This window comes from Engystomops pustulosus, chromosome 2, assembly GCF_040894005.1.
Source record: "Engystomops pustulosus chromosome 2, aEngPut4.maternal, whole genome shotgun sequence".
Classification (NCBI taxonomy): Eukaryota; Metazoa; Chordata; class Amphibia; order Anura; family Leptodactylidae; genus Engystomops; species Engystomops pustulosus.
The window spans coordinates 80,885,138-80,910,235 of record NC_092412.1 but is presented as its reverse complement, the minus strand read 5'-3'; the positions used below and the strand labels follow the sequence as shown (position 1 = coordinate 80,910,235).

The following is a 25,098-nucleotide window of genomic DNA, read 5'->3' as shown; positions in this document are numbered from 1 at the left end:
TGACTAATGATCTGTTTAGCACGAATAGCTATTGGTTATAAGATAGTTTCCTCTTCATCATTTGCTCCTGTCATGGAGAAAGAAAAGAGCCATTTACAATACAGGCATGTGCAATGCTAGTCCCAACACAGACATCTGTCAGTCAGGGAGACGTCACCGGGCTAATCCATTGTGACTTCTGCATTCCTCTTTCTCCAAGTCCATGTCGTCATGGATCTGTTACTATATCTGTATGTGGTGCAGAGCCATGTGACGGCGTACTCATTCCATTGCATATGCCGCTGAAATGAAAATAAAAATCCAACCTTGTACTGGGATGGCTTGGAATTTCTTCAACAACGTGTGTTTGTTTACAAAATATGGCTGCCATTAATAGGAGCGATCTTTACGGGAATTTGTTCACTGGCTGAATAATTACAGTCTTAAGCATATTGCTTTTTTCTGAACTCTATAGATGTGCATTGCTTTACTGCAGATCTGCTGAAACTATTCATCTAATAATGGCTTGTAAAAAAAACTGCATAATGGCTTTTTAAATTTTTTTTGCATGCACATGAAATGAATAACATAGATATTCTATGTTAGTAGATAATTTATGCATTTACTGTTGGGCATGTACTTTAGATTTTATCCCTAGGAACATTCCCATAGAAACCTCAATGGAATTTGGAGACCATTTTAAATTCCTTGTACTAAACCTTTATTTACAGGCTGTGTTATCTTTATTCTGTCAACATAATACAGGTTGCCATAAATGACAGCCTATAGTGTGCTGGTAGATCTGCAAGATAATTGCATGACGTTTTAGGTTTACCTTAACTTTACATGCTTTTATAGTAACATTTTCAATGCAAAAAAATTACTACCGTATATTCCGGCGTATAAGACGACCTGGTGTATAAGACGACCCCCCTACTTTCCTGTTTAAATATAGAGTTTAAGATATATTCGCCGTATAAGACTACCCCTTTTCCAACGCATACAAAACACCGGTAAAAATGTAAAAAAAAAAACAGATTTGAATTTAACATGGTCCTTTTTTTAATTTACATTCTTATGACATGCAGGTATATAGCAGGAAAACTGTCGCTCATAAACATAAGGCATACAACAACATTACCATCGTCCATTTTACTGTAAATGTTACCATACTGTACCTTAAATTTTTATTTTATTAAATATTCCATGCCATGTACTCAGAAGCGGGAAAAAAAATCCAAATGCAATGAAAATGGTGAAAACATGCATTTGCGCCATTTTCTTGTGGGCTTGGATATTATGTCTTTCACTGAGCGCCCCAAATGACATGTCTACTTTATTCTTTGGGTAGGTACGATTAAGGGGATACCAAATTAGGTTTTATAATGTTTTCATACATTTACAAAAATGAAAACCTCCTGTACAAAAATTATTTTTTTGATTTTGCCAACTTCTGGTGCTAATAACTTTTTTATACTTTGGTGTACGGAGCTGTGGGTTTTTAGGACTGTATGACCTTTTGATCACTTTTTATAGATTTTTTTATATTTTTCAAAATGGAAAAAAGTGCCATTTTCGACTTTGGGCGCTATTTTCCGTTACGGGGTTAAACGCATTGAAAAAACGTTATCATATTTTGATAGATCGGGCATTTTTGGATGCGTCGATACTTGATGTGTTTATGATTTTTACTGTTTATTTATATTTATGTCAGTTCTAGGGAAAGGGGGGTGATTTTAGGTTTTTTTTTATTATAATTTTTTTTTTTTTACTATTTTTCCAGACTCCCTAGGGTACTTTAACCCTAGGTTGTCTGATCGATCCTATCATATACTGCCATACTACAGTATGGCAGTATATGGGGATTTTCCTCCTCATTCATTACAATGTGCTATCAGCACATTGTAATGAAGGGGTTAAAACGAAATAGGCTACCATGGAGACGGATCGCCGCCCCCGATGATGTCACGGGGCAGCCATCGCTGTGAAAACACCCGCGATCGGTTCTAGGTGTTACCGGTAAGCCTTTGCTGCAATATGCAGCAAATACTTACCGGCTATGGAGAGGGCTCAGCCCGTGAGCCCTCTCCATGCAGCGCGACCCAACCGCTGCCGTGAATACACGGCGGGCGGTCAATTACCTGTGTATAAGACGACCCCAGACCAGACAGAAGATTTTTCTGTCTTCAAAAGTCATCTTATACGCCGGAATATACGGTATATATTCAGTTAGCTTTTACATTTCTGTGTATATTGCAAATCTTTGGCACTTTCATGAGCATAGGAGACAGTTGCAGACAGGGGTGTAAGCGCAGCATAATGTACAGCTTTTCATTGAAGGATCGTTAAAAAGGTCATTTAAAATTACATATTCTACTAAGGGTTTTCTTTAGGCTGAGCCCACATCTGTGTTGTCTCTGTCCCAGATTCCATCAAAATTACAGAGATTATGATGGAAACCAGATGGACCCCATTATAATTAATGGGGTTCATCAGATGCTGTTGGTGTTTATCATGCACTGCTTGATTCACTGCAGGATAAGTGCCAACAGGACCCAATGGAAATAAACAGTGCCGATGTGTAAGAGGCTAAGGCTGTTTTCTCATTACGTTCTTTGAAGCAGGTTTAGTAATGCTCCCTAGAAGTAATTGAAACTTAGACTAGACATATATACTCAACCAGATTTTTGAAAGACTCTCATGCTGGATAGTAAATCTGTCTCAGTTTAGGGCCCCTTGCACACTTGCATTTTTTTTCTGGCCATGTGCTACCCATACTCTAACAGTTTTTATATGGGTAGCATGCAACCACATTCACTTCAGTGGCCAATATGGTCATCCATTTGAATGGCCGTATTGCCCACCACACAATAGTTGGAGAAGACCACAACACTGGAGGAGTAAAGTTCCAACGAGTCTTTATTTACAATTCATCAGGCATAAAACAGCGACGTTTCGATTCCCATTGAATCTTTATTAAGCATTTGGATGGGAATCGAAACGTTGCTGTTTTATGCCTGATGAATTGTAAATAAAGACTCGTTGGAATTTAACTCCTCAGGTGCTGTGGTCTTCTCCAACTACTATGTCCACATAGGGGTTTTTTTGAGTGCCAGGACCCTGCGTGCATCTTACATCTGAACTCTCTCCTCTACGGTTTGGATTGCTGCCTTTCTCCCTTTGTGCCCACCACACAATGTTATTGCCCACACCAACCTTCTTATGGAGAGGGGAAGGGTGAGGAGCACTCACCTCCCACCTGCGTCTGGGCGTATTCTACATCCAGGTATGGTCCAGCTGAGAATACAGCTCCTGTAAAAACAAACCTGTGCAGTGGTCAGATTCCACGAAGTGCAAGTCCTTGCGTCATAGTCTGCTGACGGAACTTCAGTGGGATCTGGCCAGCATAATGGATAAAGCATGTTTACGTACAGAGAGCTTTAGGCCCATTTCACACACGCTGTTTGATGATGTATACGTGCGGCCGGATGCATGTCCTCATAGCCCCCCGCTATCTGTCACACGTGTGGTACCGTACCATACACGGGGAAAAGGCAGGCCGTGTGGTGCTGTATCCTATGGAGAGGAGAGAGCAGCGCTCACCCCTCCTCCTCTCCAGTGCACTACCGTATGCTCTACCGGCTACGGCTGTGATAGCCTAAGAATGTCTGGTCTTTCTTAACACCATCTTTTTGTAGGCTCTGCTCATGGTAAAATAATATGTCAAGATTTAGGTGCACATGCAAACTATACCCCAGCTTAGGGAAGGGCCATTTCTCTGTGAAACTACACTACCTTTGAATGCAAGTCGTAAACGTCATTGCACAAGAATTGTGGCATATTTTGGTAAATCGTACTATTTTGTAAGCACCTTGAAACGTCTTGGTGCACACATTTACCTGACTTATAAAATGTGTGCAATCAATTACCAGTCGAGGCCTATGTCAAAAATGTAAACGTATTGTAAGCCTCCACATAGAATTCTGTAGCGTTCTTTGCGCTTCCACAAAGTAAATAGATGATTTGAAATGCCAAATTGTGGCCAAAAAGCATTATTACCTTAAAGTACAGACACTAGATCATATTCATTGTTATCCAATTCTATAAATGTGGCTTTAAAACTAAAAGCCAAATGTAATATTGACAAGTTGTAACTTTTTTGTAACTCTTTATTTCCAATAACAGATAGTATAAAATAGTTGGGACCCCTTATACTCAATTAAATTGAAAACAATTCAAGACAGGGAAGAAGTGCAAGCCCCGTGCTTACATCAAACTTTAAAATGACAGGTGAAAACTGGGTGGTGGTTCCTGCACAAAGCAGAAAGACAGTGAATGAAAGATGGAGAGACAAATGGTGAGGTTCGGCAACCCGGGCCAAAACCAACATGGTGCAAGGTACAAAATCATAAGTCCAAGAATAGTCAAAGGTACAAGCAAAGGGTAAGATAAAAAACAAAAGCAGAGAGAGTGCACAGGTAGCAAAAACATAAAAGTCTTGTCTAACAAGCACTGAATTAATTCCACCAGTGAGTTAAAATGGGGTGCCTGGAAACTGACCCAGAAGTAGAATGGTTTAGCGGTCCGTCATTCCAAAAGGGACCTGTAACATGCTCAGCCCTATTGCCAAGATATCAAAGGCACCATTACTGGTGCGAGATATTGGCAATGCCACTGCTTCATTTGTCTGTTGGAGTACTGAATGTTCTCTTGTAGATAACATGGTATATGCAGCAGGGGGCCTTGTGACATGGTATACGCAGCAGGGGACCTTGTGACAAGACTTTCAACTCGACAACAGATTTGGTGATTTTTGAGTACATCACTGCTGAATATGTTGACCCTATTTTAAGACTAGATGTACCTTAACAACAAATTTAATGCATCTAAAGTGAATTAAGTCTGTAAGAACTCTAGATTAAAAAATTCCTGCTGTTTTATGTTTATGAACCTTTGTGTTTCCATGGTTAGTATTCACAAAAAGATTGTTTTGTTTGAAACCTAAAAGTTGTCTGAGGGACAGGTAGATTTGTAGTCAGGACTATTTCTTGTTTTGGATTCTCTTTGTCTTGTGTGCACAATGGTTCCTCATACAGTATCTTCATAAGACACAATAACATAATTTTGAAGAAGTAAACAGTTATTGGTTATTTAGCTCAGTTGCGATAAGTTCCCTGATCTATTACCTAACTCTCATCATCTATGCTCTATTACTTAGGGCTTCAGGGTCAGTATTATGTAGTGCTAAAGAGTCTTTTACCAGGCAACATGGAAACATTATGCTTTTATCATAGCCGGATATGAAAGCTTCCATATCTTAATTGCTTTTTTGTAAAATTATAATGTATCTTTGTATGGATCAGTGTCCATTGTTATTGTAATATCATGTGCTGAGTTCCTGTGTCCACGCTACACATTGCTCTTTTCATAGATGGTAGGAATAATGACTTGTAAGAAGGTAAGTAGAGAAAGCGAGAGGAGATCTCTTGTATTATATTACCAATGCTATTCTTCCCAGGTTATACATTTCACTTTCTTCTCTTTACCCGGCTGCTGGAAAGATATCTATTTTTAGGCCATTTGACCTATGTACTCTGGAGTTTCGCTTGTTCTTTGTCCTTGTTTTGAAATACTTTGGACTTTCTTTTACATAGTAATACATAGTATCACAGGTTTCATTCTTCTGTTGTAATATAAATATATATAAATATATATATATATATATATATATATATATATATATATATATATATATATATATATATATATACACATACACACACACACACACACACACACACACTTCCTCAGGTAATATACATCTCCATAAGAAAACTGTGATAGAATATTGTATGTTTCACATGGGAAACAGAGATGCACTCTGCATATTTAATACTAATTTACCATGCACTGACTAAAAGAGAACAATATTTTGCCTGAATTAGTTGAGAGAATAGAAAACATGATACATGGTGTTGTACTTTAGATTCCTAATCATGATTCTGTACTACAAAAATTACATTCATTCATACGTCATATTCTGGTTTATTCAATTATATCTACCGTATTTTTCAGACTATAAGGCGCACCGGATTATAAGGCGCAATATCAATAAATGTCTTCTAAAACATCTAGGTTCATATATAAGGCGCACTGGATTATAAGGCGCACCTGATTATAAGGATAAATGACCAGCAGGTGGCAGACCTGTGTACAGTTCAAGGCAATTGTTGTCTGTAAGTACGGTTCATATATAAAGCGCACTGGACTATAAGACGCACCTTTGATTTCTTAGAAGATCAAAGGATTTTTTGTGCGCCTTGTAGTCCAAAAAATACGGTATACACACATTAGCATGCAGCATGGTTTATTGTGTCCAGCATAATTACCAACTTTCACTTTCAGGCACAGCTACCAGAAGCCGAGCCCCCTTTTTGGGCCAGGTTGCTTAGCTGGCAAGTATTCATCACTATTTAAGAATATACACAGCACTGATTCTGAAGCCGGCCGTGCACACTCGAGAATAGCTAGTCAAGCATGTATGTTTACAGGGAAGTTGGTAAAAATAGATGCCTTCTGTCACCTTTCTCATGTGTATGGTTGGCTTCAGGGTAAGTTCATACATGGAACCTTTTTTTTTTTCTTCCCTAGAATGGTGTTTGTAAAATGAATTGCAGAGACCCGAGCTAAAACCTTATTTAGATTTACAGAATTTTCTGATCTCTCTGGCACCTAAGAGACTAAAATAGTTTACCGTATATACTTGTGTATAAGCCGAGTTTTTCAGCACAAAAAATGTGCTGAAAAACGTCCCCTCGGCTTATACACGAGTCATACAGTCAGTCCGGTGGCCTCGACGTGCAGCGCTGCTCCCCCGACTTCTGCCATTGTTCTCCCTCGGACGACGCCTAGTATGACGTCAGCAGCAGCGCATCATAAGAAGCGCCGTCCAGGGGAGAACAATGGCGGCGCCCAGCACGAAGTTAGAGAAGATAGAACACAGGCGCGGAAGCCAGAAGAGGACCCGCGCGGACATCGGGGGAGCAGCTCTGCACGTCGGGGCCACCGGAGGGTGAGTATATAAGTTTATTATTTTTTTAAAATTCTGGGCAGGCTGTATACTACTGGGGGCAGTGCTGTATACTACTGGGGGCAGCGCTGTATACTACTGGGGGCAGCGCTGTATACTACTGGGGGCAGCGCTGTATACTACTGGGGACTGGCTGTATACTACTGGGGGCATGCTGGCTACATACTGGGGGGGTCTGTGACCAATGCATTTCCCACCCTCGGCTTATACTCAAGTCAATAGGTTTCCCCAGTTTTTGATGGTAAAATTAGGGGTCTTATACTCGGGTCGGCTTATACTCGAGTATATACGGTATATGGCAATATATTGGCTATTGTGTGTTGGTACTACAGATATAGGACTTCACCTATCCAATTCTACTGTTTATGTTTACAATATATGCATATTGGGTAGGTTTTTTGATGACTATGCTATCTAACGACTTGATTATTTAAACCAATATGGTGAACAGCCCAAACAAATGCAAAAAATCCAAAAACAGAATTGATGATTTTCTTTTCCTCCATACATGCAAGAGTTAATAAAATCTCATCAATAAGATCCACTAAATTGAAGAATTTTTCAAAGAACAAACTAATGTTGTAGAAAGAAAACCCCTTCTATGTTCAAATTGCCCCCCAAAAATTGTGTAGTCTTTATAAAGTCACAATAGAGATCTACTCTGATTGGCGCACCTTCCCTTTTTCGGGAGGATTGGATCAAACATTGTTGAGTGTTTTGGTATTTTATCCACTGAGAGTGTGTACATTTAAAAAAAAAAAAAAATACCTTCATTTAGCCAAAAAACTGTAAATGTCAAATTGCCCCTGATTTAGTTTTTACATTTCATAAACTTCATAAAAGCTGTTTTACAGAGCAGAGGTCGCATTAACACTTGTACAGGCGTCATAGACACATGTACAAGCATTTTTTTACCCTCTCTCTTTGTCCTGTTGAGCTGTATCTGGCTCATGTTCCTTTACTGCTGTAGCGCATGGTCCCGATAGGTCAGGTGAGCATAGTTACTTGCTACAGGCCACTGAATTTCTAGTCACATGAGTGCTATGGCTGCGAGCTTCAGCAGAGGAAAGCTGCGTGTTCACATGACACTATGATCACCTGCACACAGTGCCATCTGCATTATCAGCCTGTCACACTGACACCTCTTTCCTGTACTGTGACAGGGGGCTGATATAATCACAGCACCCCTGAATACAGCACTCATACTGAGCGCTGGGGGTGGGTGAGAGGCATGCGGGGAAGATTCAGTGTGTATTCTCTGCATGTCTGTATGCAGATCACTAATAAGTGATCCAATGGGTAGTTACCATAAGATCACCGTTATATGTTATCTGTATAAAAATAAATCTATGTATCTGAGCAACTAAGAAACCCAGCTTAGGCTTGGCAATATTTTTGTATAGAAGTATGTCAAAGGTTATTACTGAAATCTGTACTAAATCTTGTACCCTGACACGAAGCATTGCTCAATGCGTTGGTGCAAAATATTTAAGGCACTTGTAAGAAAGTTTCAAACTCAGGCCGCGACAAATGGCTACGATGCAGACAGGTGTGCTGTAAACGTATAGTATAGTAAGGATGTTTATTTCTTATAATTAGCCTGATAATCATCACATGTATTTGTGATTTAAAGCGGTTTTCCATAAATCGAAATTGAGTTTTCTTTTTTAGCAGGTCACTGACTTTTTCTTGTTCCAATTTCTCCAATTTCTGTGACATCACAACCATAGGGAGCATGGCTGTGAACAGAAGGACACGTATGATGGTATGAGGGTGGATAGTAAAATAGAAATCAGTCAGCTCCTTATTGCACTCTATTACATGGATGCAGAGGGCAGAGCTGGTCTTGAGCATGCAAGCTTTGTCCAGTGGCTTCTTACACAATGAACTAGAACTGTACCATGGGGGTAAGAAATGGAGGAGTGGACCATGCTTCTCATGCTGTATGGTATCAGTTGTCAAAGAGGTAGCAGTGGCATTGTGTTCTCAATTTACAGACAATAAAGCGAAGTGCTGTATTGATACTGTGCTGTCAGAAAGGAAGGAAAAGCAAACATGACTGTGATGTGGGGAAAAAGTGCTGAATTATATTCACCTGCTGGACGAGGGGGTGGGGGCACATCCCGCTGCATTCCGGGTGGCTTCCTCTCCCCTCCGCTCCCTCCTCCATCCGTCCCGTTCCCCTCCACTCCGTTCCACCCCTCCCCTCCGCTCCCCCCCAAGTGGAGGACAAGGCAGAACCTTATATATATATATATATATATATATATATATATATATATATATATATATATATGTATGTGTGTGTGTATATATATATATATATAATTATATATATATATATATATTTTTTTTTAATATAAATATATATATAGTGGAGACAGCAGAGTTTAGGTCAGTGGTGGCGAACCTATGGCACGGGTGCCAAAGGTGGCACTCAGAGCCCTTTCTGTGGGCACCCGTGCCATCAACCCAGCACACCAGACAAGACTCAAAGAATCTTCCTGCAGTTCCAAGAAACTTAAAAGATGCTGCTTTCAGTCATATTTTGATACTTGCTTTGTTACTTGGGACTGTAGGAAGAGGGGGAATTAGACAGGGTCGAATTATTTTTGGAGGACCTCCTGCTGGCCCCAGAGGGGAACTGGAAAGAAGCTAAAATTATGAAAATTTCCATCTTTCTACTGTGATGCTGTCCTCAGGAGGCCAATATGATTGAAAGTTGTTGAACAGGGAGCAATTAGATACTGCTTTAATTTTTGGTTGGCACCTCGTGATAAATAAGCGGGGCTTTGGTTTGCAGTTTGGGCACTCGGCCTCTAAAAGGTTCGCCATCACTGGTTTAGGTGATTACTTCAACACAGCTACATCTGCCTCCTCTCACTAAGCTGTTTGCACTTTGTACTACATGGCGGTATTCTCTATGTATTTTATACTACTTTACTGTGCACTATATGCATTTTATACTACATGGTGGTATTCTCTATGTATTTTATACTACATGGCGGCACGCTGTATGCATTTTGTACTACATGGTGGTATACTGTATGCATTTTGTACTAGATGGCGGTACGCTGTATGCAGTTTGTACTACATGGTGGCACGCTGTATGCAGTTTGTACTACATGGTGGCACGCTGTATGCATTTTGTACTACATGATGGTACACTGTCTACATTTTATACTATATGCCGTATGCATTTTCTACTACATGGCGGTACGCTGTATGCATTTTATACTACATGGCGGCACTCTGTATGCATTTCATACTACATGGCGGTATGCTGTAAGCATTTTATACTACATGGTATGCTGTATGCATTTTGCATTGCTTTATTTTCACACCAAACCAATATGATGGATCTGGTCCTGACACTATTACATATATGGGGGGGGGGCATCTCTCTATGGCTCTCTATGGCTCGCCTCAGTCAGCAGAAAGGCTTGGTTCACCCCTGTCCACACCCTCTCCTTGCACTGAGGGAGCGATAGTCTTCTGTGAGTTGATCGGGGAGGGCAAGGACTGGAACCAAGGAGAGCAGGGAATATATTATAGAGCAGGCGGAAGTTGTCATATGAAATTTTACTCTCTGGGAGTTTAACTTACTGTATTTTAAGCACCATACACTCACCGGCCACTTTATTAGGTACACCATGCTAGTAACGGGTTGGACCCCCTTTTGCCTTCAGAACTGCCTCAATTCTTCGTGGCATAGATTCAACAAGGTGCTGGAAGCATTCCTCAGAGATTTTGGTCCATATTGACATGATGGCATCACACAGTTGCCACAGATTTGTCGGCTGCACATCCATGATGCATATCTCCCGTTCCACCACATCCCAAAGATGCTCTATTGGATCTGGTGACTGTGGAGGCCGTTTGAGTACAGTGAACTCATTGTCATGTTCAAGAAACCAGTCTGAGATGATTCCAGCTTTATGACATGGCGCATTAGCCTGCTGAAAGTAGCCATCAGATGTTGGGTACATTGTGGTCATAAAGGGATGGACATGGTCAGCAACAATACTCAGGTAGGCTGTGGCGTTGCAACGATGCTCAATTGGTACCAAGGGGCCCAAAGAGTGCCAAGAAAATATTCCCCACACCATGACACCACCACCACCAGCCTGAACCATTGATACACGGCAGAATGGATCCATGCTTTCATGTTGTTGATGCCAAATTCTGACTCTACCATCCGAATGTCGCAGCAGAAATCGAGACTCATCAGACCAGGTTTTTCCAATCTTCTACTGTCCAATTTCGATGAGCTTGTGCAAATTGTAGCCTCAGTTTCCTGTAGCTGACAGGAGTGGCACCCGGTGTGGTCTTCTGCTACTGTAGCCCATCTGCCTCAAAGTTCGACGTACTGTGCTTGGCTGATTAGAAATTGTAGTTGGACAGGTGTACCTAATAAAGTGGCCGGTGAGTGTATAACACACACAGTACTTTGTATATAGAAACATGTCCCCTGATAAAAAATAGCACTGGTAAGAGGTTCCCTTTTAAGGTTTTCCAGCTGTACTGGAGTTTCTTTATTGATTGTGTTGCACTGTGAATGCTGAGAGCAGGGGTGAAGGATCTCACTGTACATAGCCCAATGTGCAAGTCTTCACGGGCCGTGTGGTGTCTACATGTAAACAATCACGGGCAGACAGTGTGTGGTGACTCAAAACCTTTTAGAGGGGTCTCCCCACCAATTAAGTTGCTGATTGGTAGGAATCTCCGTGATGAGAGCCCCACAGATTATGAGAATGGGGGTGTCTGAGGTATCTCAGTGGGACCCCTCATCATTCCCAGAGATGAATGGAGCAGACGGCCGTGAATGTCCGTTCTGCTCCATTCATCTCTGTGTAGCTGAGAGATTGGTGGGAAAACTCCTTTAAAATTCGGAAACCTTTCAAACAGGTAATTGAATGAGTTGTCTGCAATTCTGCAGCAAGTGCTACAGGAGAACAGAATCTAGAATGTTGCACCAAGCTGTGGGACACCCTGCTTATCGCCAAACCATTTTATAGAACACAGGATTGAATGACAAACCTCTTGAATATGATATGCTACACTAGTATAGTACAATGTCCATGATCTTGATAATTGGTAGGAGTTTTAGAAGTTGGGCTCTGCTTATCATTCGCTTATGCCTCATATGTGTGCCATAAGCGACTATCATAGCACAGTGGCCCTTTCTAATTTGTTGTTAACATATTTCCTATCCACTCTAGCACTGTTCAGAAACTGCACCTTCACTCTGTTTACTTGGATTAGGATTAAAGACATTTGTGTGCACAGTATTATACAGAAAATAAGCTGTCTATGGCAGGTAGGCTTTAAAAAAACAAAAACAAACTGAAATAAACCCTCAATAAGGTAGCAACGCATATGCTTAAGTAACAATCTATTTTTGTCTGGTTTAAGATTCTCACTCTTCTGTTTACTTCCCGTGCAGACTGATCTAATACTTTATGTCCAGTGCGTCCGGCTACGATTTCATGTTTGTATAAAATTACAAGTTATCTGCTGCCGTGCTATTACACCACCAAGAGTGGGTCAGTCCATTTTCCAGCATACTTTTTACATCATCATTAATTGTTGGGCCCATTAAAATTCTGTTACTAGATTAAAATTAGAATTTTACAGTTTTTTTTAAAAAACATAATAAAACCTATATAAATGTCATATTCTCGTGATTGTACCGACCCAAGGAATAAAGTAGATGTGTCATTTTTAAACGCACAGTGAAAGCCGTAAGGACTGTGATCACAAGAACATGGAGCAAATGCACTTTTTCTGCAATTCAAGGAATATGAAATGCTGTTACTAGGAAATACAAATTATTGGGCAGAAAACAAGCTCCCATACACCTCTGTCACTCCCCATAACTTTTTTACTTTTTAGTTTATAAATGAGAATGCAAAAATGAAAATGGCCTGATCCTTAAGGGGTTAAAGCAAACCTGCTATCTGCTTTTACCCCATTCAGCTGGCGGCAGAATATTATCTATACTTTATATCATTTCACGTTTTATGTGAAATCTCACCTATTTACCTATAAAATGTCGATTACTATCATTGGACTCACATCAGGTGATTTATATACAGTGGTGGCCAAAAGTATTGGCAGCCCTGCAATTCTGTCAGATAATACTCAGTTTTTGTTTTTTTTTTAAAAATGATTGCAATCAGAAATTATTTGGTATTATTATGCTCATTTAATTTGTCAATGGAAAACCATAAAAAGAATTGTCAAAAAGCCAAATGGGATATAATTCCACACCAAACGTAAAAAGGGGGTGGACAAAAGTATTGGCACTGTGAAGCAATCATGTGATGCTTCTCTAATTTGTGTAATTAACAGCACCTGTAACTTACCTGTGGCCCCAGGTGGTGGCAATAACTAAATCACACTTGTAGCCAGTTGAAATGGATTAAAGTTCTCTCAACCTGTGTCCATGGAGAAAAGAAAGAAGACCGAAGAACTGTCTGAGGGCTTGAGAATCAAAATTGTGAGGAAGCATGAGCAACCTCACAGCTACAAGTCCATCTCCAAAGACCTGAATGTTCCTGTGTCTACTTTGCACAGTGTCGTCAAGAACTTTAAAGCCCACGGCACTGTGGCTAACCTCCCTAGATGTGGACGGAAAAAAAAAAAATTCACAAGAGATTTCAACGCAAGATTGTGTGGATGGCGGATAAAGAGCCTCGACTAACATCCAAACAAGTTCAAGCTGCCCTGCAGTCCGAGGGTACAACAGTGTCAACCCGTACTATCCATTGGCGTCTGAATGGAAGACCCCACTTCTTACATGGAAACATAAAAAAGGCCAGGCTGGAGTTTGCCATAACTTACCTGAGAAAACCTAGAACATTTTTGGAGACTGTTCTCTGGTCAGATCAGACAAATGTAGAGCTTTTTGGAAAAAGACATCAACATAGAGTTTACAGGAAAAAAAAGTCCCCTGATGTTTTGGGGTTGCTTCTGGCACTGGACTGCTTGACCGTGTGTATGGCGTTATGAAGTCTGAAGACTACCAACAAATTTTGCAGCATAATGTAGGGCCCAGTGTGAGAAAGCTGGTTCTCCCTCAGAGGTCATGGGTCTTCCAGCAGGACAATGACCAAAAACACACTTCAAAAAGCACTAGAAAATGGTTTGAGAGAAAGCACTGGAGACTTGTGAAGTGGCAGCAATGAGTCCAGACCTGAATCCCATAGACCTGAATCCCTAGCAGTTTGGAGAAGGCACCTTCAAATATCAGGGACATGGAGCAGTTTGCCAAAGAAGAATGGTCTAAAATTCCAGCAGAGCATTGTAAGAAACTTATTGATGGTTACCGGAAGCGGTTGTTCAGTTATTTTATCTAAAGGCTGTGCTACCAAGTATTTGGCTGAGGGTGCCATACTTTTGTCTGGCCCATTTTTTGGAGTTTTGTGTAAGATGATCAATGCTTTGACTTTTTTTTTTTTTCATTCTCTTTTGTGTTTTTTCATTGCAAGCAAAATAAATGAACATATTAATACCAAAGAATTTGTGATTGCAATTGAGAAAATGAAAATTATCTGTCAGAATTGCAGGGGTGCCAATACTTTTGGCCACCACTGTATAAGTTTGCAAACAGATTTTTTTTAAACATTGCAGACATTAAATAATGCTTTTTAATCAGTTTAATTAACTATTTATTTTTTTAGTGAAATTTTAATGAGAACCTGCCATTTTAATCATAATTCTTTTTTTTTCTTCTTGTACCTATAGTTATTGTTAACCCTATCTTGCTCTGCAGTATACAGGTACAACGGAGCAGGAAGCTAACACTCTGTACTATACATTTATGATGCTTAGATGATAAAAAAATACAGTTTAATATAATGATTTATACCCGGAATTGCATTACCCCAAGAGATAATACATTATATCCATAGTGTATAATGGCCTCAAAATGGTGTCTCTGAAAAGTGAATCTGTCCCTGCAAAAAACAAGCACTTTTAATATTGGCAAAATCTGATAAAAATGTATTAACTGTGCAATAACACACCAGGTTATAGTCCAAGATTATCACTGATGAGGAACTAAATCAAATTATGAAAACTGCGATTTTTCCAAATAGCTCTAAATTTCCAATATTTTCATAAATAAATGCAAAACACTTTCCAAAAGTTTCCACTAAGGTTAATTTACATGTGTCCTAAAAATAAAACCATCTTCGCATTCTAAAGTTGTTGTACAAAAGTGATAGATATTTATTAGATATATTATTTACTTTTGTATCCATATATCGATTGATGTATATTTAGATATTTTGGAATACATTTTGTCCTGAACTGGCTACTTCCAGGGGTTTAAAATGTCATAATCCCCAGGTAAAAGCTGCATTGGAGCTGGTACCATGTATGTCTTGTTATTACTATCTAATTGTTGTTCATAAATATTTCAGAAAAAAACATGCATATCTTTAATCTACTGAACTTCACTGTACATAAATATTTAATCATTAAAGGTTTTTTGTCAGTTTTGTTCTTTCACATTCACTCTGAGATCTTTTGTTGAATCCAGTGAAAAATGCTGTGTGACTTTTACTGTAAATGACCAGTTACCTTGTAAACATGTAAAATTAGGGCATTTATACTGGTGACAAGTAGACAATAAGCTTACACATTTTAAGTGAGAGTAGGAGTATGCTAATTCTTTAATTATGTTTCATCTAGGATAATGTCTTATTTCATTAGTTTAAAATGGCATTTTATTGACTTTAATGGATTGGTACTTACTACTACATCAGAAAAGGCGAAGAGGCAAGAACCCAGGGGCCTCTGCATCACGCTGACTCCATAAACAGCATGTGCCAGATTATTAGATTTTCATGTCGTTGTTTCTTAGTTACTTTTTCAGGTAGTTGTTTATTAAATATTTTGTCATGTGTTGGAAAAGCTTCAATTAGGTTTCAAAATTAATTTAAAGGAAACCTACCACTTGAAGTGGCAGGTTTCTGATGGAAATACCGGGCACCAGCTCAGGGTGAGCTGGTGCCGGAGCTTATTTTCGTTAGTGTTTTAAACCGCGGTATCGCGGTTTAAAACACTTTTTAAACTTTATAGCCGGGGCAGGCAGGTACGTGCTCGGCGCTTACCATGCGCGCGGCTCTCCTTCACTTCCTATGTAGCCGCGCGCATGTTATGCACCGAGCGCGTACCTGCCTGCGCCGGCTATAAAGTTTAAAAAGTGTTTTAAACCGCGATACCGCGGTTTAAAACATTAACGAAAATAAGCTCCGGCACCAGCTCACCCTGAGCTGGTGCCCGGTATTTCCATCAGAAACCTGCCACTTCAGGTGGTAGGTTTCCTTTAAGTATTCTTTAAATATTCGTTTTAACACTTTATTTACAAGGGTATTTTAGGGTATTTTATACATTTACAAAACCCATATAACCTTTCCTTTATGTTCAATTTCTTAGTTAATTGATGTGAGTGTGTTGGCAGGAGCAATAAGAGATTCATCAACCTGCCTACGCCAGAATTCTGGAGTTATTTTTCCCCTGAATTGCTGTGCACCACATTTATTGAGAATTGTGTAGATGGATTCACATACCCTGTTCTTTGGTTTAGTCCCTTCCTGTCTAAAAACAAGAAACTTAAAAATGCACACAAATATACTACCATATTTTGAAAGGTCAAGCTGACCAAGAAAATGGACATTATTTCACAATTCTCTAGCCTGGCCGTCTTTGGGTGGTCATGGTGGTCATGGTGGCTAATTCTGGAAAAAGATGACTTGGTCACAGCATTGTGGCTAGCCGTATGGAGAATAGAGCCTAATGGGTTCTTAAGAGACACCACTGACCACTAAAACAAGTCTGTCGGGCACTGCTGGTGTATAATTTGTAATGGATCACTCAATTGAGCTCAAAATTAGAACCTTAGCTTTTGATAAAGAAAACAACAAATGAAGTTACTTCATGTCAGTTTAGGAGAATATATAACAGTGTGTCTGGATGTGGTATGAGGGCACTGTAATAGTGACTTGTATTATCATGAGTAATATCCGGTATTGTGTTAACAATACCAGTGAAGTGTGTAAGACTAGGGTTTTTTGTTTGTGGCCAGGTGCTTTCAGAAATGAGTACCTCCTGATCTTGCTGTATGGTTCCTATAACTTTTACCATTTGAACTATGTCCCCTTCTAAGTAATGGTATTGCATATGTAGCTCATTGTACAATTCTGGAACAATTACATAGCATACAGGTACACATAAATGATTACTGAATGTTCATACTCATATTATTATGTTACATCTATTACATGATTAAGGAATTGATCGGTGCTGTCTACCTCATGACTGATCTGATGTACCTCTGCTTTGAATGGAATAAAGTTGCTTCTGAATTTTTATGATTTTACTCCGGAGTACCGGATCTTTTTTCTCTCCATCACATCAATGTTGTTAGTTGTTGTTGGTTTATAATTGAGTATATACATTAATTTCTGTATCAATTCCACTCTGCTTGTTGTCATCCTATAGAAAGCTCCTATGTTTACTTCCACTGGATAGAAATCTGTCCATGGTCATGTGACGGACACACAGGTGTTGGCTCATTATTATCATATAACGTGTAATCAGAGCTGTGAAAGGGGACCTCCTCTTTTATTAGTAAATTATTGTATAGCACATTATATGATCTATTTAGGTGAAGTTCATTCTAAATAGAGAAGTGATGGATCTACTCTCCTGGCTCTACATTGTCACTGAAAAACCACAATTGGACTTTTGGTAGTTTTTTTTTTTTTTTTTTTAAATTGTGCTGCAGAATGCAACGATAAATTGGGGAAAAATGTCTTGAACTCGTAGCCGGGCTTTGCACAAGTACAAAGTCTAACAGTCTTGTGCTGAAAAAATGGTGTCTTCATTTCTAACGCGGGTACTTATTGAACCGCCCTCGTATGTATACAGTTTTTTTGTTGGCTAATTCCATTTATTGTATGAATTATAAACATTTTCTTGGTAATATTTGCATATATTTTCAAGAAAATTTGGAATGGGATGTTGAAAATTACAATAGCTTGATTCATATTGATCATCGTTCATTCATTCTTGTACAGCACCTTATACAGCATCCTTATATATGCTTGCTCTAACTAACAAGGGTTGATCTACTTGATGTTTCTCCTGTTTCTTCTTACTCTTTATGCACAGGCAGTCAACCATGTCTGTCATTGTCAACCACTGATCAGTCTCAGCTCTTCCTGCTTTCTGCTTTGCCTGGAGAATGGACTGCATAATCATTCTGATTGTGTCACTTCCTGTGATGTCACATCCTGTATCATGGATTTGATATTTTCCTATCTATAAAAAATGTTCTTAAAGTGAATGTTTGTCTAGCCATGCTTTTAATTTGACTTAATATTTTCTGTAGCCAGTACTGCATTTTTAAAAGCCCCAAAAATCCCTCCCAAGTTTAGCTTAGTGAAAAAACTATTTTTCTCTTTTTATTTTTTATTTTTTTATGGTACGGTAAACCGTGAATGCATGTGTATGAGTGGCTGGTGTGGTTATGTCTCCTGGAATTACCAACACATATTTTGCCTTTTAAACTCGGTAAAGAGAGCTTCTGTGTGGCCACAGTTGAAACAACATATTCTAGTTGTAGAGTAATTTGCTTTACAGCTGGTGCAGCTAAAAACAAGCCAGGAATGCTTAGAAAAACAGTCCCCTCAAGGATATTTTCTCTACAAACACTACAAACAAAGAATTCCTTTAAAATGCCAGCTGTGATTTAAAAGGTATTTATCAAAAAATTACATTTACATTATTAATTAATATTCTTTTAAAAGCTAGATTTGACTCAATAAATAATAATATTTTTAACCAGGTAGTTTTATACGAGTATGGATAGAGATCCCTGCTACCAATTTTATCCTCTACATTATGAAAACTGTCATGGCATATCAAATCAGCTGATTTGACTCTTTAGACGACAGAAAAAAAAAATCCCCACAGATTTATGTTTAGTATTACATATTCTACATAGACAGACCAAGTGTGCCAGTGTGAGCAATACAGCCTTACAGCACTGGGTTCAGGACCTGGGTTCAAGTCCCAGGGTCAACATCTGCAAAGGGTTTGTATGTTCTCTCTGTGTTGGCGTGGGTTTCCTCCGGGTCCTCTGGTTTGCTCCCACACTCTAAAACATCCAGGTAGGTTGATTAGATTGTGAGCCCCATTGAGGACAGGGAACGAATTGGCAAGCTCTGTGAAGTGCTGTGTAATTTGTTTCCGCTATATAAATTATAAGGAATTATTATGAGGGATGCTTCAGTCTCTCTTCTAATTCTGACGTGCCTAAATATCTAGAGGGTAAATGCTCTCTACATTATGATGAACTTTCTTTTTCAAGTGGAAGTGTTGACCCCTATGAACATTTATCTCCCAACATATTAAGCAATTAAAATTAGTTAACTCATGTTGCCTATTGTAATAATAAACTATACTGTACTGGTGAGACCCTACTAATTAAATGAAATAAACATGACATTTATGATCTTGTAAAATTTTTATTAGTCATGAAAGTGCTCTATTAATAAATGCATTAGAATGTTGGAATTAGGGCAAGATGATATAACTAAACCATATATAAATTAATTTCTGCTTCCAATATAAAAGGGGTTTCCTAGTTGTCTGTTCAAAAAGATAACTTCACATCCACAGGCCCTAGCACACATGTTTAGCCCAATTGTCAAAAAATGCAGATACCATTTATTGGGAGAGGGGCAAAGCCGCTACAATCATTCCATCTATGACACAAGCTGTGCTATGATGTCAATGCACCAGCTATGTCCCGGTTAGAAAACCTGGCACAGATGAGCCAGGCGGAAGAGGCAGAGGTTAGAGCTGAATAAATAATAAAGAGGTTCACTGCACTATACAGTAGGATGGGCTGTATATATAAAGAGGGTAATGTACAGAAAGGACACTGTACATGGAATAATAGCAGAAGGGGACGTTGTACATAAATTAAGTAGGGGCAAATCTATAAATAAATGACAGATCACTGTAAATTAATCATGGGATACGGTTTCTAAATTAACGGGGGCAACTTATCTCAAGTTATAAAATGGTCACTATCTAATTTCATCAATGGGATGCTGTATTTAATTAATAAGGGGTTTTCCTATTTAAATTCATTGACGATGCTGCATTTAAATTATGAAGGGACCTTATATCGAAATTCATCAGGGTGTTCTGTATATGTATGTTTGTAGAGGGTGAACCTGATTCTTGTGATGGGGGTCTCATGATTTCTATGTACACTCCTGTCTGTACACATCTTTCTTTACCTGGATAAGTTTGATAACTTTCCGTAAAATTGTTATCCGCTTATTTCCTTGTTCTCTTCTACACCCTCTCTAGTTCAACTTTATTGTTCTTTCACACTGGTGCCCAAAATTGTACACAATATTACATATGTAGTCAGACTAGTGATTTGAATAGTACTCTTGGGTTGGTATACTATATGCTGAAAATATTTGTGTATTTTTTTATAAAAGCTTTTGACTCTTACATCATTGTGTGGGAAAGCAGAAGTTATATGACAAGAATTTTAAGTATTGCATCAAAATACATGTAGCAATGTTCATTTACAGGCCACAGAACTAAGTGGCTATGTTGAACTTTGATAAAAATCTTCCTGAAATTATTTAGAAATAATGCAATATATCAGGCTGAGATTTTACAGGGTATTTGTACCAGGGCCAAAGTACGTCCATTTTTTTTTTGTATTTACCTTGGAATTCAAGCAAAACCATGCACTTTACATATATTTCACAGTAATCAATAATTTTACAATAATTTTAATGAAAAACTGACAAAACTACAATACAATGGCAGTGTGAAAGCCAGTTTCTAAAAACTATCTTAAACCCTTGGTAAATGTGGCACAGGGCATTTAAGATGGTTTTTGGTGCATATTCTAAAACAGATTGACAATTCTGTCCCATTAAAGTACATTTACCACCAGGATGAAAGACTTATGCAAATGAGCCCGAGGGACTCCATTAACACCTATAGAGCCTGGAGCCCCTCATTTGCATATAGTCCTTCATCCTGCTGGTAGATGCCCTTTAACTGCGGGATATCCCTGCAGGTAATGTTGCAGGCCCATGTACATATTATAAAGAATGGCTGCACCAATGTAAAAGTACTACATTTTCATACTCCCTAGCCCTCTTAGTCTTAAAACAGAAAAAACCTTGTTGGTCAGGCCTAAAACTTAACCTTAACCTTATTCAACTAATAAAATCTCCAGTTTCACTCGAAAACATTTTTTAAGAATTGCTTGCTGGGGCTGCTATTATTCCATATAACATGTACTTTTGGGAGAGTAATTCTCTCCTCAATAATATATTTTATTAGTGATTTACACTAGTAGGCAACCTCAAACAAGAACCTTAAAACACACACATGTGCCCCCCAACATGTTTCGCCAGAGCATCGGCGTCATCAGGGGATCGGGGCTACTGTACAGTGAGCCCTCTCCATGTGCACGCACCCAATGCATGTTGTACTGTTATTGCGTGCGTTGGGAAGGGGTTAATGAATTGGCGCATGGACCAAAATGTTATGCACTCAATAGACCAGCTTTTAGCACCAAATATAATATAAGCAACAAAAAACTGGTGGATTCACAAGCTGCACCAAAAATTTGTGCCAAAAAATAGAAAATAATAATATTGAGAGTGTCGAAAAAATCCAATGTTATGGCGTCGGCACTTCCTAAATTTAGGTGCAGAAAAAAAAGCGCCATTAATTTTTCATTTCAAAGGCCATAACAAATGCCTCCCTCTAGGTAACTTGAACCCTAGAGAGTAGAGTGCAGTATATGGAGAATTTGCTATACATATGTAAAAGTGTGCCACTGGCACACCGTTGCGTATCTTCAGCAATGACAGGTCCTGGCAATGTCAGGGCAACTGAAGGTTGTTCCCCAATGACGTCAAAATGATCAGTTATAACCATGTCTATGCTCCTCTGAGTTTTGAATGCCGTCGGCGACAATGAAGGGGTTGACACCCAAGATTAGTGCCAGCACTGATCACACATGTTAGCGGTGGGTGTTTGCTTCACTATAAGCAAACACCAGGTCTGTATGTTGAGGGCTCAGCATCTAATTTAACACCCAAAAGTGTTTGCTTTGTTCTTCTAATGTTTACATACATTTTTGTGAAACCTGTCCAAAAAATAAGGCATTGGTGAATTTCCCATCTCATATAGAGGTAAAGTTTATCTTCCTTTATTGGAAACAATATTCGCATTCTGCTACATGGCAGCATGTGTGAGTGAGGTCATCGCTCAGCTCTATTTTAGGGCACTAGCTCAGTGCACAGAGACAGCTTGTGCTTCATGCTGCAAGAAAAAAAAATGGAAAAACATCAAGACAGGGAGGTAATGAGGGTAAAAAAACCCAACATAATAATGACTTCACTTCTTCACAGTCCATCTTATCGAAACAATATAATCTCCCTTGCATTACATCGATTACAGTAACTGTAAAAATCAGTTCCATAGAGAAGAATTGCGTAGCAAGGAAATATGGTACATAATCGGAACAGGTCGCTCAGGTGCTTATCCATGTGTATTGAAGTTTGGTGTAGATGAATAATTGCAGTCTTATTCTTTGTTTAGATTCTAAACAATAACTTCCTACCCATTAACTCTGGTAGGGTTCTTTCTAGTTAGGAAAGAATATTCATATAATATTTTCATGTAGTCAGTGTAAGTAGCTATTTGTGTTGTTAATTTATTTGGTATACAAATGGAAATGTGTATTTTATAATATCAGCACAGATCTATATAAGAAGAATGGAAGGGGAAAGAGTTCCCTTTTCATTTATGTTTGGTTTGCCTCCTCAGCATCTGTAGGTGCACATTTGTATTATGGTTATGAATGCCAATAGCATCTTTGCTTTCATGCAGAGGTGTAAAGAAATGTAATTTCTTTTTAATAGAAGTGACAGACGAGTATATATATAGAAATGACGAGTAAGCTGAGTATCAGCTTATACACGAGTCAATAAAAAAATAAACTTACATACTCATCCTCTGGCACCCCCATGCTCGGCTCCTTCTGTCTTCCCCGTGGCTCCGCATCTTTCTTCTGTAACAGCAGAGACGCGGCCATGTTTTCTGCCGGCCGGTGGAGCGCATGGACTGGAGCATCGCGGAGAAGACAGAAGAGGAGCTGCGCCAACATCGGAACCACCCGAAGTGCTGGCTGGGCTGGCTGTATACTGCTGGCTGGCTGTATACTACAGTGGGCTGGCTGTATATTACAGAGGGTGGGCTGGCTGTATATTACAGGGGGCGGGCTGGCTGTATACTACAGGGGGCAGGCTGGCTGTATACTACAGGGGGCAGGCTGGCTGTATACTACAGGGGGCAGGCTGGCTGTATACTACACGGGGCAGGCTGGCTGTATACTACAGGGGGCAGGCTGGCTGTATACTACAGGGGGCAGGCTGGCTGTATACTACAGGGGGCAGGCTGGCTGTATACTTCAGGGGGCAGGCTGGCTGTATACTACAGGGGGCAAGCAGGCTATATACTACACGGGCTGGCAGGCTATATACTAAAGGGGCTTGCAGGTTGTATACTACTGGGAGCTGGCTGGCTATATACTACTGGGGGCTTGAAGGGTATATACTTGGGGGTGCTGTGACCAATGCATTTCCCACCCTTGGCTTATTCTGGAGTCAATATATTTTCCCAGTTTTTGGTGGTAAAATTAGGGACGTTCGCTTATACTCGGGTTGGCTTATACTCGAGTATCTACTATTCATGTACTATTCATTTATTCCTTATTGGAAGCTATATCATGAAGATATTCTCCTTTGAAAGTATGGCACTTTCCATATTGAAGCACATAGGGGGTAATTTATCATAGTCCATCCTCTATTGTTCTTGTTTCTTTTTTTCCTGTATAACTTGTGTGATCCTATATTTCTTGTGGAACAATTTCACTCTTTTTTTTTTTGCACATTTTTGCCCAATATTCCTCCTTCCTTGAAATAAACTTTTTAACCCCAAGCTTTTGCTGTCATAGTTTTGCCAGAATACAGTTGATTTGAACAAAAAAATGGCCCAAATCTGCCCTTATTAGATGAGTAGGGCAAACTTGAGGCAGCAAACAACTTCAATTTTGCAACCTATGGGATAGAGACCAATAGAAAGGTTCCAAAGATTAAAAAAGCTGCAACAAAAGAGAAGGAAGCAATAACAGCTATAGTAAATGACCCCCATAGAGTGCGAAGGGAACCCCATTCTTGATATTTTAATGGCTCCAGTGGTTGGTTTCCTAACAATCTGCAAATCTATGGATAGGGGATATGTGGAATTTCATGGTCAAATATGGCAGAAAGTATCAATTTCCCCATAGCACTGCCACAAGTATAATGAAGTATTTTCATGTAGGATATAATGCTTTGTCCATGCCTGTGCAAATGTGCATTTTTGTGCTTCTCAATAAAATGAAAACCATTGCCAGTATAAATCAACAGTTTGACTGCTTGTGTGAATCAATATGTAAAGTGAACAGGGTTTTGTTCACATATTATACCTAGCATCTATTTAATATTTAAAATCTGAGATATTTATATTATTATCCATATGCATATTTTTGCCTGCAGTTTTAATTTCTAATCCCTTAAAACATATACAGATCTAGAAATTATTCCACGGTCTACAGGTGCTGACTTTGTACAGTTCCCTTTAGATTCATCATTCTACACAATGTTGTCTGTTGCTTTTATAGTGAAAACAAATTCCTGTAATAGTTTTTTTTTTACATCATATAATAGAATCTGTGCTCATACAATGAAGTGATAAAGACTTTATATCTCAGTTCTAAAGAATGTTGTGGTAAACTGCATTGTGGTCCTGTGTGTAAAAAAACACAGGTGCTTTTTATTTCTATTTGTGTTTTTTTTCCATAAATTATATTATATAAAATATATATATATATATACACACACACATACAGGCGGTCC

General features: G+C 39.1%; 1 protein-coding gene across 5 annotated transcripts in view; it reads left to right on the top strand.

Annotated features, from left to right (window-relative positions):
* Positions 1-25,098, top strand: part of KLF12 (KLF transcription factor 12) — a 169,517-nt gene that overhangs the window by 34,256 nt on the left and 110,163 nt on the right. Inside the window, exon 1 of one of the 5 annotated variants that reach the window (XM_072135337.1) lies at positions 8,954-8,976. The exons of the other annotated variants lie outside the window; for them this stretch is intronic. The gene's annotated coding sequence lies outside the window, so the exon portion shown is untranslated. Of the gene's footprint in view, positions 1-8,953; positions 8,977-25,098 lie in introns of those variants that run through there. 5 annotated transcript variants of the gene reach the window in all.